This window comes from Macrotis lagotis, chromosome 1, assembly GCF_037893015.1.
Source record: "Macrotis lagotis isolate mMagLag1 chromosome 1, bilby.v1.9.chrom.fasta, whole genome shotgun sequence".
In the NCBI taxonomy this organism is placed as follows: domain Eukaryota; kingdom Metazoa; phylum Chordata; class Mammalia; order Peramelemorphia; family Peramelidae; genus Macrotis; species Macrotis lagotis.
In genome coordinates this window covers 301,082,193-301,097,510 of record NC_133658.1, presented here as the reverse complement: position 1 = coordinate 301,097,510, position 15,318 = coordinate 301,082,193, and the positions used below count along the sequence as shown (strand labels likewise).

Below are 15,318 nucleotides of genomic sequence, written 5' to 3'. Positions count from 1 at the left end.
ATTGCGTGAGGCACATAGCAAGTACTATGTAAAAGTTTATCAGTATTACTGTTATAATTAAAATTAGAGGACCCAGGTTACAATTTAAAGAGTGACTTTGGACAAGTCACTTAACTTTTCCAAATTTTTCATCCATAATACTAGGAGGCAGAGGAGAATCAGAAGTTTCTAACCCTAGGGCTTTGAATATAGTTTTCTGCTAGTTTTTTTGGTCGGGTAATGGAGTTAAGTGATTTTCCCAAAGTCACACAACTAGTAAGTATCAAGTATCTAAGCTGGATTTGAACTCAGGTTCTTCAGACTCCATGGCTGGTGCTGTATCTGCTGAGCCACCTAGTGACTCCTAAATCTGTTTAAATTTTTCTGATAACTATGTTTTAATATAATTTGCTTCCTTTGTAATCCTTTGTATTTTCTTTATACTCTTAAAAATATTTTTTTCTGAGAAGGTCTCTATAGGTCCCAACAGAATGCCAATGGGTCCATGACACATTAAAAATTCTTAACAGCATCTAGACTAGATGATCTTTAAGGACTCTTCCAGCTTTAAGACATCCAAGGAATTTCCCCCCAAATACTACCAAACACAAAGCCAAAATCTCTAATCTTAACTTATTTTCCTTTCTTTATCTCCTCATAAAAATTAAATTACTTGAATGTTTCTTGGGTTTTCCACTTAGGATTCTGAGTAAATAGTTTGTTGTAGTTGTTCAGTCTTGTTCAACTAAATCTTTGTGATCCCATTTGGGGTTCTCTTGACAATGATACTTGAGTGGTTCTTCTGTAGCTCATTTTACAAATTAGGAAACCAAGGCAAACTGGGTTAAGTGACTTGCTTAGGGTCTCACACAGCTAGTAAGTGTCTGAGGAAGATATAAACTTAAGAAGATGAGTCTTCCTAACTGGTATGCTATCCACTGTATCTCTTAGCTGCCCCCAATTAGGAGGGTACTACAATTTAAAGGTGGTTAATTCTAGTGGGTATATGTTCATTTTGAGCCTAGTTCAAAAGAAGACCTAACCCTATGAACTGAGTTTTGATCTGTGGCACAGGTCATGCACAACATGCTCAGATTTGTAGATGTAAGATTATGAACTTTGTCAATCCCTAAGTAAAATTTTTTTGAACTTACAAAATTTCAGCGACAACCCAAAAAAAGATAATAGTTTTCCTTTTGTATTATTGTTTGACTTGGACATTTAATTCAATTTGCTTAAGCATTTCTTAATTTCTTACCTTCTATGGAAATAAAAAAACTGTATTTAGCAATTTAAAACATGCAAAACAACTTTTCCAAAACAATCTTCAATAAAATTAGATCTGTTGGAGGTAGGAGTAATCAAGATGGAGGAAGAAAGGAAGCAGCTGAGCTCACCCAACATTCTTCTTCAAAAAATTTTAAAATAATATCAAATTTGGAATTCTGGAGTGACAAAACCAACAAAAGTTTGGAATCCAGTTCAAGACACTTCAGAAGTTTGTCAGAAAGGATCTGGCAGAAGACAAGATCTTTAGCACTGGGGTGAGGACTGGTCCAGAACCAGTGGGCAATAGAGGGGGCAAAAGCAGCAGCTTCTTTGTCAGGAGTTTTCAAAGCAGGAATGGTAAGAAATTGAGAAGCTGGTCAGAAAGATACTATGGAGACCCCAGTGCTAGCACTGAGTACAAAATAGGGTACTGTTTGGCAACTTAATTGCCTATAAACACTTCTGAATCACAATTCCAAGGGGAGAAGCGTATTTCCTGTCCCAAAGGAGCAGTATTTTTTGTGTAGTCATAAGAGAGCAGGGCTTCTGAGACATAGTAGTATTTCTTTCCCCATGGGAGCAGTGACCACACCTCTTCCCAGATAATATCACCCTGAAAGCATAAGTAACAGTCATTATCTTAGACAGCAAAAAAAAGTAGTAATTAAAAGTAATTAAAAGAGATAAACAGGGAAATTGAATCTTGATAAAAAGACACTGAAATAAAATCAATAATAAATATCTATTTACCAAACAATGCAGCAGTCAAATTCTTAAAGGAAAAGTTAAGTTTTATAGGAGGAAATAATTATTGGAGGGGGCAGATTAGTAGTGCAGCGGACAGAGCATAGGTTCTGGAGCCAGGAGAACCTGTGTTCAAATCCAGTCTCAGACACTTAATAATTACTTAGCTTTGTGACCTTGGGCAATTCACCCCATTGCCTTGTAAAAGAGAAAAAAGAAATAAGTTATTGGAAGATCTCAACTTTCTCTTCTCAGAGTTAGATGACTCTAACCATGAAATTTTAATTAAAAAGAAGTAAGGAGATGAACAGAATTTTAGAAAAGTTAGATATGATAGACCTGGAGAAAACTCAGTCAGAAAAGAAAGAAAATACCTTTTTCTCTTATGTACATGACACTTTCACAAAAATTGGTCATATAATATGGTATGAAAACTTCACAAAACAATTGAGAAATGAAGAAATATTAAATGTGCCTTTTTCAGACCATAGTGCAATAAAAATTATATTCCACAAAGGTTTGCAAAAGTGTAGATTAAAAATTAATTGTAAACTAAATAACATAATTTTATCTAGTCATAGAGATAATTAACAATTCCATTAAAAATGATGATATTGATAAAACATATAAAAAATTTGTGGGATGCAGCTAAAGCAATACTTAGTGCAAAATTTGTATCTTTAAGGCCATATATCAGTAAAAGAAAGAAATTACAGATCAACAAATTGGCCATGCAAGGAAAAAAAATCTAAAAAAACCAAATTAAAAATCTCCAATTAAGCATCAAAATGGAAATTCTGAAAATCAAAGAAAAATTTAATAAAATTAAAAAGTTAAAAGGATTGAATTAATAAATAAAACTAGGAGCTGGTTCTATAAATATAGAATAGATAAATTATTTTAAAATTTGATTTAAAAAGAAAGAAAATCAAATTACCAGTATCAAAAATGAAAAGGGTAAATATATGACAAATGAAGTTAAAATTAAAGCAATTATTAGGAGTTATCTACTCAATTATTCATCAACAAAACTGACAGTCTAATTTTTTGAAGGGGACCAGATTAGCAAAAGAAGAAATAAAGTACTTAGATAAATCCATGTTAGAAAGATAAATTAAACAAGTCATAAATGAGTTTCCTAAGTAAAAATCCTTAGTGCAGGTAGATTTACACATGAATTCTACCAAACATTTAAGGAATAATTAATCCCAATACAATATAAATAATTTGAAAAAAGAGGTAAAAAAGTCCAAATTCCTTTTGGACACAAATATGATTTTGATACCTGAACAAGGTGGAACAAAAACAATGAAAGAAAATTGCAAGTCAATTTCCCTAATGAATATTGATGCAAATTTTTAATGAAACAGTAGCAAAGAGATTATGATACAATATCAGAACAAGTGGAGTTTATGCAAGTAATACAAGGTTGTTTCAATATTAAGAAACATAACATGAACTATATGATTATATAAATAGATGCAGAAAAATATTTTAACCACATATAACATTTACCCCTATTAAAAACATTAGAAATGTTTTAGGAATAAATGAAACTTTCCTTAAAATGATAAGAAGTATCTATCTAAAACCAACAGCAGGCATTATAGTAATAGGAATAAATTAGAAGCCTTCCCATTGGGATCAGGGGTTAAATAAGGATGTCCGTTATCACTACTATTTTTCAATATTGTAATAGAATTACTAGCTATAGCAATAGATAAGAAATTGAAAGAATAACAATAGAAAATGAGGAAACAAAACTGTATTTCTTTGCAGATAAGAAATCCCTAAAGAATCCATTAAAAATGAGTTGAAACACAATTTTAACAAATTTGCAGGATAAAAAATAAACACATAAATCATTAGCAGTTTTACTTATTACCAAAAAAAAAAACAACCCAGCAGGAAGAGGGAGAATGAGAAATCCTATTTAATGTGAATACAGACATAAAAAATACTTTGGGGTTTATCTGTCAAGACAAACCAGTTACTATGAACACAATTACAAAATAGAGATCTAATATACAAATAGAGATTTAACAAACTGAGAAAACTCCTCATCCAGCACTGCAATTGGCAGCTCATAGTTGTGCACTGGAACCTCTGTGGGCGTGGAGCTTCTGCAGGAGAGGAGGCTTCTTATGAAGTATCAAACATAACACAACAAAACTTGAAATAAACACGAACAATTTTGACATGCAGTAAATTCAGCTCCTTGCAGAGAAGTATATTCTTAGTGATGAAAACATTAAGATTGGAGCAGAGACCAAGAAGAAATGTTGCCCAAATAAAAACAGTATTGATTTTCTTATTTAATTCAAAACCAAGTTAATACTGAAGCAGAGATTAGACATTAATATTACTTTTCCAGATTTTTAAAAATAAACATTTGCAGTCATCAACCAAGTAACCCCAGAGAACAGGAAGAAAATAATGCCATAAGATTAAGCAGCTCAGATACATTTAAAGGCAAAACTGGGAATCTCCTTGGAAAAGGTTCCTTTAGAAGAGATTCACTATCTTATATGAATTCACCAAAAGACGCAAACTGATGAGATTTGGGGACGATATGAATTGACTATATCTTATTTATGAGAAAGAATACAACCTCAGATCCACATCCTAATGAGATTAAAAGTTATTATTATCTGACTGAAAAAGAACTAGAATTCTTGGGCAAGAGCAATTAGAAGTGAAATGCAGATTATTCTATCATTCAAAATCATTGTTGATATGTTCCTTTCTTTTTCTTTTTTACTTTTCTTTTAAAATGGGGGGATGACTTGAATCACTTGAATAGATTTGTTGAATATGAGAAAATTCATGAAATATAAAAATGTGGCTCTATAGTACTCCACATTTAAGTCATTTTAAAATTAACTTGTTCTTTTGTAGAAGGCATATATGATTCAAATATGTGGAAAGAACACTAGCTAGGTGACTGTAAATTGTATGTCTCATGTGTACACATGAACATAAGGTATATACATGCAGAAGATATTCTATTTAAAAATTAAGAAAAAAACACATATCCATGAAGACCCATTGAAAATTTAGCTACATTAATTTCCTTTGTTATGTGCTGGAAAAATCTGTGGTGTATTTGCACAAATGAAGTTTTAATATAATTAGGATAGGCTTCTTCAGTGTCTATGTTTCTATTTAGGTTCAAATAAAAATTTTTGTTTAAAAGAGGAAGATATTTACTGCTAAATAAAATGTTGCTTTAATCTACTTGGCTATTTTGAAGCATGATGAAATAATTTCAGTGTAATTATATTGAACTGGTACAGAAAATTCTTTTTAAAAATTATTTAATTGTTTTTAAAATCACATCAACTAATGATTTATCTTTTTTTCAAAAATCCAACTTCTAGTTTTATTCATTACTCTAATGATCTTCTTATGATGAATTTCATTAATTTCATCTTTAATTTTTAGTATTTCCAAATTTCATGATTTAGAGCTTTTTACTTTGCTCTTTTTCAAGTTTTTAATTGCATTTTCAATTCATTGATTTGGTCTTTATTTTATTGATGCAAACATTAGCGATCAAATTGTCCCTCTATTTAATGCATTTGCTGCATCCCATAAGTTCTGGCATATGTCTTATTATTCTCTTTCATAAAATTATTTATTGTTTTATGACATTTAAACCCACCAATTCTTTAAGATTAAGTTATTTAGTCTAATTTTAATCTGTATTTCCATGGTTCCTTATTAAATATAATTTTTATTGCATTATGACCTGAAAAAAATAATACTTCTAATTTTCTTCATTTAACTGTGCAAGTTTTATGCCTTTGTATGGACAACTTAAGTAAAGGTGCCATGTATCATTGAAAAAAATGTATATTCCTTTCTATTCACATTCAATTTTCTCCAGATATTTATCATATGTAGCTTATCTAAGATGCTATTTCTTTCTTATGTATTTTTTAATTAACATCCATTTTTGAGAGAGGAAGATTGAAGTTTATCACTATTGTAGATTTATTATTTTCATCTATAATTCATTTAACTCTTTTTATAATTTGGATACTGTGGCATTTGGTGCATTACTAGTACGATTACTTCATTATCTATAGTACTGTTTGTCATTGTGTAGTTTCCCTGTTTATCTCTTTCAATTAAATCTATTTTAGTTTTGATTTTGTGTGAGATCATGATTGTGATCTCTGCATTTTAGCATCAGTCTTTTATTTTAACTCTATGTGTCTCTCATTTTTAAGTGAATTTCTTGTGAACAACATATTATTGAGTTCTGATTTTTAATCCATTCTGTTATATCCTTCCATTTTAAGGGTGAGTTCATACCATAATTTCCTCCAGCCTATTTTTTTTCTGTTTATCTTTCTCTCCCTCTCTTTTAATTTATCCTTCCTCAGATGGCAAATTTTCTTCTGACCACTGCCTCCTTAATCTTCATACCTTTGATAATCCCTCCCATATCCTCTCCCCTTACTCTCTTATTGCCTGAAATGTACACATTCCTAGAGTCCCCCCTTTATCCTCATCCCTGCCTTCTATTTCTCTCTCTGTTAAGAAAGTCTTTATACTCTTCTTCCTATATAAGTTAGTCCCTCTTTAACCCATTTATAATGGGAATAAAATTTTATAGCACTTCCAGGTCCCCACCTCTTCCTGCCTTCCACTGTAACAATTCTTCCCATGAGTGCCTCATTTCTAGGAAACAATTGCTCCATTTTACTTCTCCTTATCCAATTTTATTTTTAGGATTATCCCATCATACTCAACTTAATTACAAGCCTTCTGTCTATGTGTGTTCTTTTAAGCTACCCTAGAAATGAAATCATTCTTAAGAGTCACAGTTGATATTTTCTTATATAAGAAACAAACAGCATGGCTTAATTAAATCCTTTATAATTGGGCTTTCACATTTACCTTTTCATGTTTCTCCTAATTCTTTTTTTATTCTTTAAAATTTTTTTTATTTGTTTAAGGCAATGGGGTTAAGTGGCTTGCCCAAGGCAGATGGCTAGGTAATTATTAAGTGTCCGAGGTCACATTTGAACTCAGTTACTCCTGATTCCAAGGCCGGTGCTCCATCCACTGTGCCACCTAGCTGCCCCTAACACACTCAGTTTTGCTGAATGAGGTACTCACAGTTACAAACTAGGCCCTTTGGCATATCTTTGAATATATCTTTGGAATATTATACTCTGTGCCTTTCAATCTTTTAATATAGAAGCTAATGAATCCTGTATTATCCTGTCTGTAGCTACCCAGTAATTAATTAGTCAATTGTTTCTTTCTGGTTGTTTATAGTATTTTCTTCTTGACCTATAACTTCAAAACTTTTTTACAATGTTTCTGTGAGTTTTCATATTTGTATCTTTTTCAGGTGATCATTAGTAGATTTTAAAAATTTCTGTTTTATCCTTTAGTTCTAAAACTTCAGAGCAATTCTTGAAGCATATTGTCTAAACTTTTTAGTTTAGTCCAGCAATTTTTATATTATCTCTCCTTGCTCTGTTTACCAGGTCAGCTGTATTTCATTTCACATTTTTTTTCAATTTTTTCATTCTTTTGATTTTGTTTTATATAAGTGATTTATTATTAATGGTTTATTATAAAGACACTACCTTCCCCTTTCCTAATTTTAATTTTTAAGGAGTTATTTTTCTTTCATAAGTCTTTGGGTCTCTTTTACCAGTTGGTTGACTTTCTTTTCGTAATTTTCTTGATTTTCTTGCATTTCTCATTTTCCCCCTTGTTTGTCCTCAACCTAGCTGGCTTGATTTTTAAAGTTCTAAGAAATTCTTTGGGGGCTTGAGATGATTTCATTTTTTCCTTGAAGTGGAAATAGCTCTTTGTAACTTCATTCTGTCTTCTGAGTTTGAACCCAGATCTTCTCCATCACCATAGTAGTTATCCATGGTCAGATTCTTTCTTTTTTCTTATTTCTTGACTCTTAGTTTCATGTTAGTGCTGAGCTCTTGAGGTATGGGGATAGTGTCTCTACCTTCAGTTTTTTTGGCCTGTTGTTTTCTGAGCTCTATCTGGGGGCCTGACCTCAACTATTCCTCTCTGCCCCTAAGCCACAACCAAGGCTACAGCACCACTGTCACTATAAATGCTCTTACTCCAATTGGTCCCTTCTTTGGTTGCAAGCTTCAACTCACCCCTCTGCCCTGGAACCAAAACCATTGACTCCACTCTTCCTTGACTGATCATAGCCAGCAGGATCCCAGCCCCTCTATTGTATCACTCACTTGATGTGCTTGATCTTCCTTGCCCACAGACACCTGGGATTGTTCCTGCAAAACGCATTGGTCCCAGTTTCTAGTGCCAATAGAGCACTGCAATCTTCCCCTTTTAACATGGAGCAAAAGTTTCCGAAGCTAAGATTTCTGTGACAGAGCTGGTCCCAGGGCTTGCTGTTTATTGATTCAGAGGTATTTGAACTGAGTATCTGTGCTTCAATCCAGCCAGATCACCACTCCAAAAGGTCAGGGCTTTCCCAACATCCTCTATAATTGTATGATGTCGGACAATTGTTTTACCCTGACTTTTAATTATTTCTGCCTTTCCAGGATTCACTTTGAGGCAATATTTCAAATTATATGTGGGGGGAATTTGGAAGAGTCAAGTAATTTCCTGCCTTATTTCAAAATCTGCCCAGAATCCTCTCCCTAGAAGAGTTCTAAGGAAATTGGTATTGTCTCAAAACTTTAGTTTCATTACTTTTATTCTTCATGAAAATGGGGCTTAGTCATTCTGGATGTGAATTTTTAGGAAATTTTTTAAGTTGTTTTAAGTATAGATACTTGCATCTATAGATACTTGAATACAAATTCTAAGGAGCACTTTTCTAGGGAGAAATAAGACATATTTGCAAAAAGACTTATAGCAACTCTTTTTTGTGGTTGCAAAGGATTATAAATTAAGAAGATGCTCATCAATTTGGAGAATGACTGAGCCAATTGTCCTATTTGATTATAGTAGAATACTATACTGTACTATATTGTACTATAAGAAATGATGATCAGGATGGTTCCAGAAAAACATGGGAAGGCATCTGAATTGATGCAAAATGAAGTGGGCAGAACAAGAAAAATATTTTAAACAATAATAATAATATTATTATAATGATGTTCAAATTAAGAAGGCTTAGGGACTTTGATCAAAACAACTATGCAAGACAATTCTGAAGGTGTACAGAATATTTTTTTCACAGTTTATTGATTTAAATTTATTTATTTGTTTGGCCACAAAGTTAATATGAAGTAAGTTTTGAAAATCTTCACATGTATAATTGATATCATATTGCTTGCCTTGACAATGGTTTGGGAAAGGCTAGAAAGAAGAAACAAGTTTGGTAATCAAAATTTCTTAAAATTAAATTAAAAAAATATTAGATTTGTAATTAGAAGACTTGGACTCAAATTCTACCACTTAATAACTATATCATTTCTTCTTTCTAACATCTCTTACATGTATATCAGATGTAAAATGATTGTAGGAATAGTTGAATATTAAGGTCCCTTTCACCTCTTAAATCTCTGATCCTTTATCATTCTCATTTTGCAGATGAAGAAATCAAGACTTACAGAAGTTACATAGTTTGTTCAGGATCATACTACTAGAAAGTTTCCTTTACTGAATTTGAATTCTTTTCTCTTCCAAATTCATCCCCTCTCCCCCCAAAATAGAAACAAACAGGTCTTTTCCCTAGAGATGTAGTGCCTCATCCAATCCAAAGCAGATTTTTGTCTTCTTTCAACATTATTTTATTACAAATATTTGGAATCTGACTCCAAATCAGCTTACATTGTTCTTTTTCTTATGTGACATATTTTCTTATTTAGACTACTGAGCACTTTGAAGGCATAAATGGAGAAAGCCTCTATGTGAACAGTACTTGATCATGGATCAGTTGGTGCTAGATATAGAGGAGTGCCATTGTGAAGGGTAATTGATGACCTCCATTGCCCTCATTCAACTGAAAGCAAATTAGGTTCAGATCTCTGAAGCCAGAGTAGTGGAGACAGGCAGGCACTGTGAAGTATCCAGTGCAATAGCATGACTGACCCTGGAGAAGCCACTGTGATCTTCAGGGAGAATTCTCTTTCCTTTGTGAGGAACAGGACCATCCTGGGATGGGCTTGCCCCCAGAGAGGGGTCCATGCCATGGAAAGTGTCAAGGTTCTGGTAGCACAGTTGAGATCGAGTTGTAGGGAGTCTATTAACAACAAAGTAATATTGAACTATGAATGGTATGCAGACATTGTCCTAATGTTAAAGCTATTGCCAATTGTGTCATACTGATGAGGACTCACAACTCAAACATGGAATATTTGAGAGGAAAGACAATACTGGTGTTTAGCCCATCAAGAGAGGTTAGGATGTACCTAGTGGTCACATTCTGCTGCCAGTTAACACACACTAGTGCTTGCTGGGTGTGATGAAGTGCCATGGTACCTTGCTGATACAGGAGGAATCAAAAGCAATTTAAGGCCAAGAGACTTATATAGCAACTAGGGTAACTTCAACAGTTCTGTTTCCTATAAATCAGACTTTTGGATTAAACCATTCTGGTAAAGACAAGTGAGAAGGATACCTTGTACAAAATACCCCTCATTATAATAAACAGAATTGTGCATCTCAGGTCTATAATCATTGGTTGGTTGGAGAGGTACTTTTAGATAATAAACGACTATTAATAGTAGTGAACCTTTGTCTTGCAAATGCCTCTTCAGTTCCTATAACAGTATAAAAAAATACACAGGAGGACAAATAGGCAGAACAAAAGCAAAGACTTTGAATTTACCAATCTTGTCCACCAGAACCTAGAATTGGAATCCCACTGATAAGTTTTTAGTGATTGAAATAACAATTACTGTTCTTAGTAAGTAAGAGGCAACATGAGGGTGGTAAATATAAAGTTGGTCTTGGAGTCAGTAAGATCTGGGGTCGAGGCATGACACTGACCTATACTAGCTATGTAAGTATATATAAGTAATTTATTTTCTCATTTCTTCAAACTCTGATTATAAATTTCAGACGAATTGTTGACATGCATTGTCAGAGGGATTTTTCAATATAGACAGTCCTCTAATTCTGACTAATCAAAAGTCCAGACTACTTCACTCCACCCTAAAAGAAAATGTGCAGGGGGCATTTTAGCATCTACCCAGGGAACAAAGAAGAGTCAAGGGTAATACTATTTCAAGAGAAAAGAGAGCTCCATTGACCACTAGCTTTTTTCTGGGCCTAGGCTAGACACTTAAAAAACACAATAAAATGGATGAATGAATTAAGGTTTCCTCAGAGTTTTCTTTGGGTCAGTCTTAAAACTGATTAAGGGTGTGGTCTAGAACTGAGGTTTTGCTCTAAATTATAATCACTATCAGCTTCCATGGACCCCAGGCTTTGAGATCATTCAGTCTTCCTAAGTCCCATTTCCCAGTCTTAGAAATTGATTGTCAGTGATAAGGGGAAAATCATTTAGGCCTTTTTTAAAGCCTTTTGGCTATGTGCATTTTGCAAGGATTTTATTGATACAAATTGAATAAAATAGACAGGAGAAAGACAGTGGTTAGAGTAGATGGAAGAAATAAATCCCTACTGACCTCTAGTGATCTACTTTAAGGAACCAGAGCTTTAGTAGCTGTTGAATTCCAAATAAAATTTGGAAATTTACTTTAATTTGGTGTGGAGTCCTTTTTATAGAATCAGAAAGTCACAGTCTCACAGCTGAGAGGAACTTCTGAGGTCATTGAACCCAAACCATCCCTGACCCAGGATTCCTTCTACTAAATCCCCATTAAGTGCTTATCCAATTCTTGTTTGAAGATTTCCAATGAGGAGGGAGGGCCCTTAGTAGCTCTAGAAAAAATACATTTCACTGTTGGCACTTTTGCCTTTCATTAAGCTGAAATCTTCCTCTCTACTACTTCTATCTATTGCTCTTAGAACTCCTTTCTTGGGACAATCAGAACAAGTTTAACCTCTTTTTATTCTAACAGCCCTTCAAATAATTGAAGACAGTAAATATGGCCCCTCTAAATCTTTCTTTTTTCTATTTGCCAAAGATCTTCAATTCCTTCAGCTGATTCTTATATTATCTTTCCTTGTTTTCCCTTCCCTTCCCTTTTCTTTCCTCCTTCCTCTCTCCCTATCCACAAAGGGCATCTTACCCCTACTTTTGTGCTCTGCCAAAAGGAATGTAAATTTTGATTATTGAAACTTCGCAAGCTGTCTTAGGGTTTACTAGTTAGATTTCTTTTTTTAAGGATCATGTCTTTAAATCCAAATCACTCTTACTCTCATTGATGGGCCAACAATTAGTCTCAGCCCAAGTTCATTCCCTTAGTGTTAGGGACCTCATGTCTCAGAGCAAATGTAAAAAGCAATTGTTTCTATTTTGGCCAGAAATCCTAAATGTCTTCCCTTCCCAGGCTGTTTTTTTTAACTAGTAAAAGAGCCTATTATTTGCCTCATTTCTTACCTAACCTTACTCACTGAATGGGCATTTCCTCAGTAAAACAGACTTGGGAAAGACCTTAGCTTAAAAAATACAAGGTCTCCCACAGAATCTGAGACCCTTTCCAGTTATCCTTATCTACATCTTATCACTGGACCCAGATGGCTCCAGAGGAGAAAGTGATGATTTTGCACAGCCCTCCATTTTCTAAAGCCAAGTCATTTGCAAGCCATGGCATCACCAACCTGATGGATACAAGTCATGGTCCTTTTGAGAAAGAAGGAAAAGCAAAAACAATATTAACCTTGAACCATCCTCTTCATCCCCTTCTGAATTTGTTCCAGTTTGTCAGTCTTTCCTAAGCTATCATCCCTAGATGTATATAAAGATCTCCACATGTGAGCAGACCAAAGCAGAGAATAACCCAATTTTAATTCCCTGCATCAACTTTCTTGTCTGACATGCCAGAGTATTATCTTATGTCGAGCTTGTAGTTCACTGTAGTTCATCCCCAAATCTTTGTCACAGAAATTGTTATTAGCTATACCTCCCCAATCCATATTTGTCAAATTTCTTTTTCCCCTTAAGAGTTCATTTTATTTTTTATTTAATCCATTGTTAAATTGGCTGAAAGTTTTTAAGAATTAAAACTAATATGCAATGTGTTAGATATCCCTCTGAGCATTTTGAAAAACATACTGTCTAGTCTATTTAACAGGCATGACATTATACCTTCCATAAAATCATTGCTAAAAATGTTAAATAGTACAAAGTTAAGAAAAGATAACTGTGGCTCTCCACTAGAAACATCTCTCCACATTCAAATCCAGTGTCAGACATTTGTACCTGTGTGACCCTGGGCAAGTCTGACTCAGGTTTTTAATTTTTGTCTAACTGAGTTTCTTCAACAATAAGGTGGAAACAATAATAGAACCTACCTGTCAGGGTTATTGTTAGGATCAATTGAGATGATATTTATAAAGGACTTAGTACAGACATTGATACATAGCAGGCACTTCATTCCTTCTCTCTCTTATCTTTCCCTACCTCTCTCCCTTCCTCCTTTTTTCCAACCCTGTGAGATAGTTCTTATTATTATTATCCTAATTTCATAGATATGGAAAATGAGGTTAAGAGAAATTAAACAACCAGAATCATAGAACTATGAAGTTTTTGAAGTGAGATTCAAACTCATGCCATAGTAACTCCAGACTCAATATTCTATACATTATGCAAGGCTACTTTTTATTAATATCTATTCATAAGTTTTAGTCATTTATTCATTTCTATATCCACTTGATTATGCTATTATCTAGCTAATATATATATCTGTATGTTCACAAATTTAGTATGAGAAACTTTATTAAGTGAAACACTGAAATCTAAATATGCCACATCTACAGAATGCTCCTGACTACCAGTCTAGCTTCTAAGAAAAGGAAATGTTTTTTAGCATTACCTCTTTTTGCTGAAGTCATAATATATATTTTTGTGTGACTACAGCTTGATTTTCTACCAATCTTTTTTAACAATGTTTTGAAATTTAAAATTTTCCCTCTCCCTCCATACTCTCCCCCTCACCAAACAGAAGGCAATCTGATAAAGTCTTTTCATTTGTTTCCATAATATACATAAATCAAAAATTGTATGTGTTGAGAGAAAAAAATAACCATAAGGAAGAAAGAAAATATTAGGGATAGCAAAGTTATGAAATATCTAAGACAACTTTTTAAAAATTGAAGATAATAATATTTTTGTCTTTGTTTAAACTACACAGTTCCTTCTCTGAATACAGATGGTATTCTCTATTACAGATTCCCTTAAATTGGCCCTGATCATTGCACTGATAGAATGAGCATATCCATCAAAGTTCATCATCACCTCATGTGGTTGTTAAGGTGTATAATATTCTTCTTGTTCTGCTCACCTTACTCAGCATCTATTCAAATAAGTCTTTCCAGGCTTTTCTGAAATCCCATCCCTTCTGATTTCTTATAGAAAATTAGGGTTCCATCACATACATATACAAGAGTTTATTCAGTCATTCCCCAATTGATAGACATACCCTCAATTTTCAATTATTTGACACTACAAACAGAACTGCTAGGAATATTTTTGTACATGTCTGGATTTTCCTTTTTCCTTGATTTATAACAAGTAGTTGTATTGCTGGATCAAAGGGTATGCACATTTTTATTGCTCTTTGTCATAATTCCAAATTGCTCTCCAGAAAGTTTGGATCAATTCACAACTCCACCAACAATGTATTAGTGTCCCAGTTTTCCCACATCCCCTCCAACATCGATCATTTTCCTTTCTAGTCATATTGACCAAACTGAGAGGTGGAAGGTGGTACCTCAGAGATGCTTTAATCTACACTTCTCTAATAAATAATGAATTAGAGTTATTTTTCATATGACTATAGATAGCTTTGATTTCTTCATCTGAAAAATGTCTTTGTGTATTTTTTGACATTTGTCAATTGAAGAATGGCATATATATACATGTATATGTATATACACATGTATGTATATATGTGTGTATGTGTGTGTGTATGTGTATAAATTTGACTCAATTCTCTATTTATTTTAGAAATGAGTGCTTAGTCAGAAAATTTGTTTCCCAGTTTAATACATTTCTTCTGATCCTGATTACAGTGGTTTTATTTGTGCAAAACCTTTTTGATTTAAAGTGATCAAAGTTATTCAGTGTGTTTTTTGTATTGTTCTCTGTTTCTTCCTTGGTCAGAAACTGCTCCCCTTTCCATTGATCTGCCAGGTAAACTATTCCTTGTTCTCCTAATTTGCTTATAATATTGCCTTTTATGTCTAAAACCTATACCCATTTTGATCTTATCTTGGTATAGGGTATGA

The 15,318-nt window shown here is 33.4% G+C and overlaps 1 pseudogene; it reads left to right on the top strand.

Annotated features, from left to right (window-relative positions):
• The window catches only part of LOC141494551 (isopentenyl-diphosphate Delta-isomerase 1-like), a 27,884-nt pseudogene extending 23,055 nt beyond the window's left edge, over positions 1 to 4,829 (top strand).
• Positions 4,830 to 15,318: the final 10,489 nt, after the last annotated feature.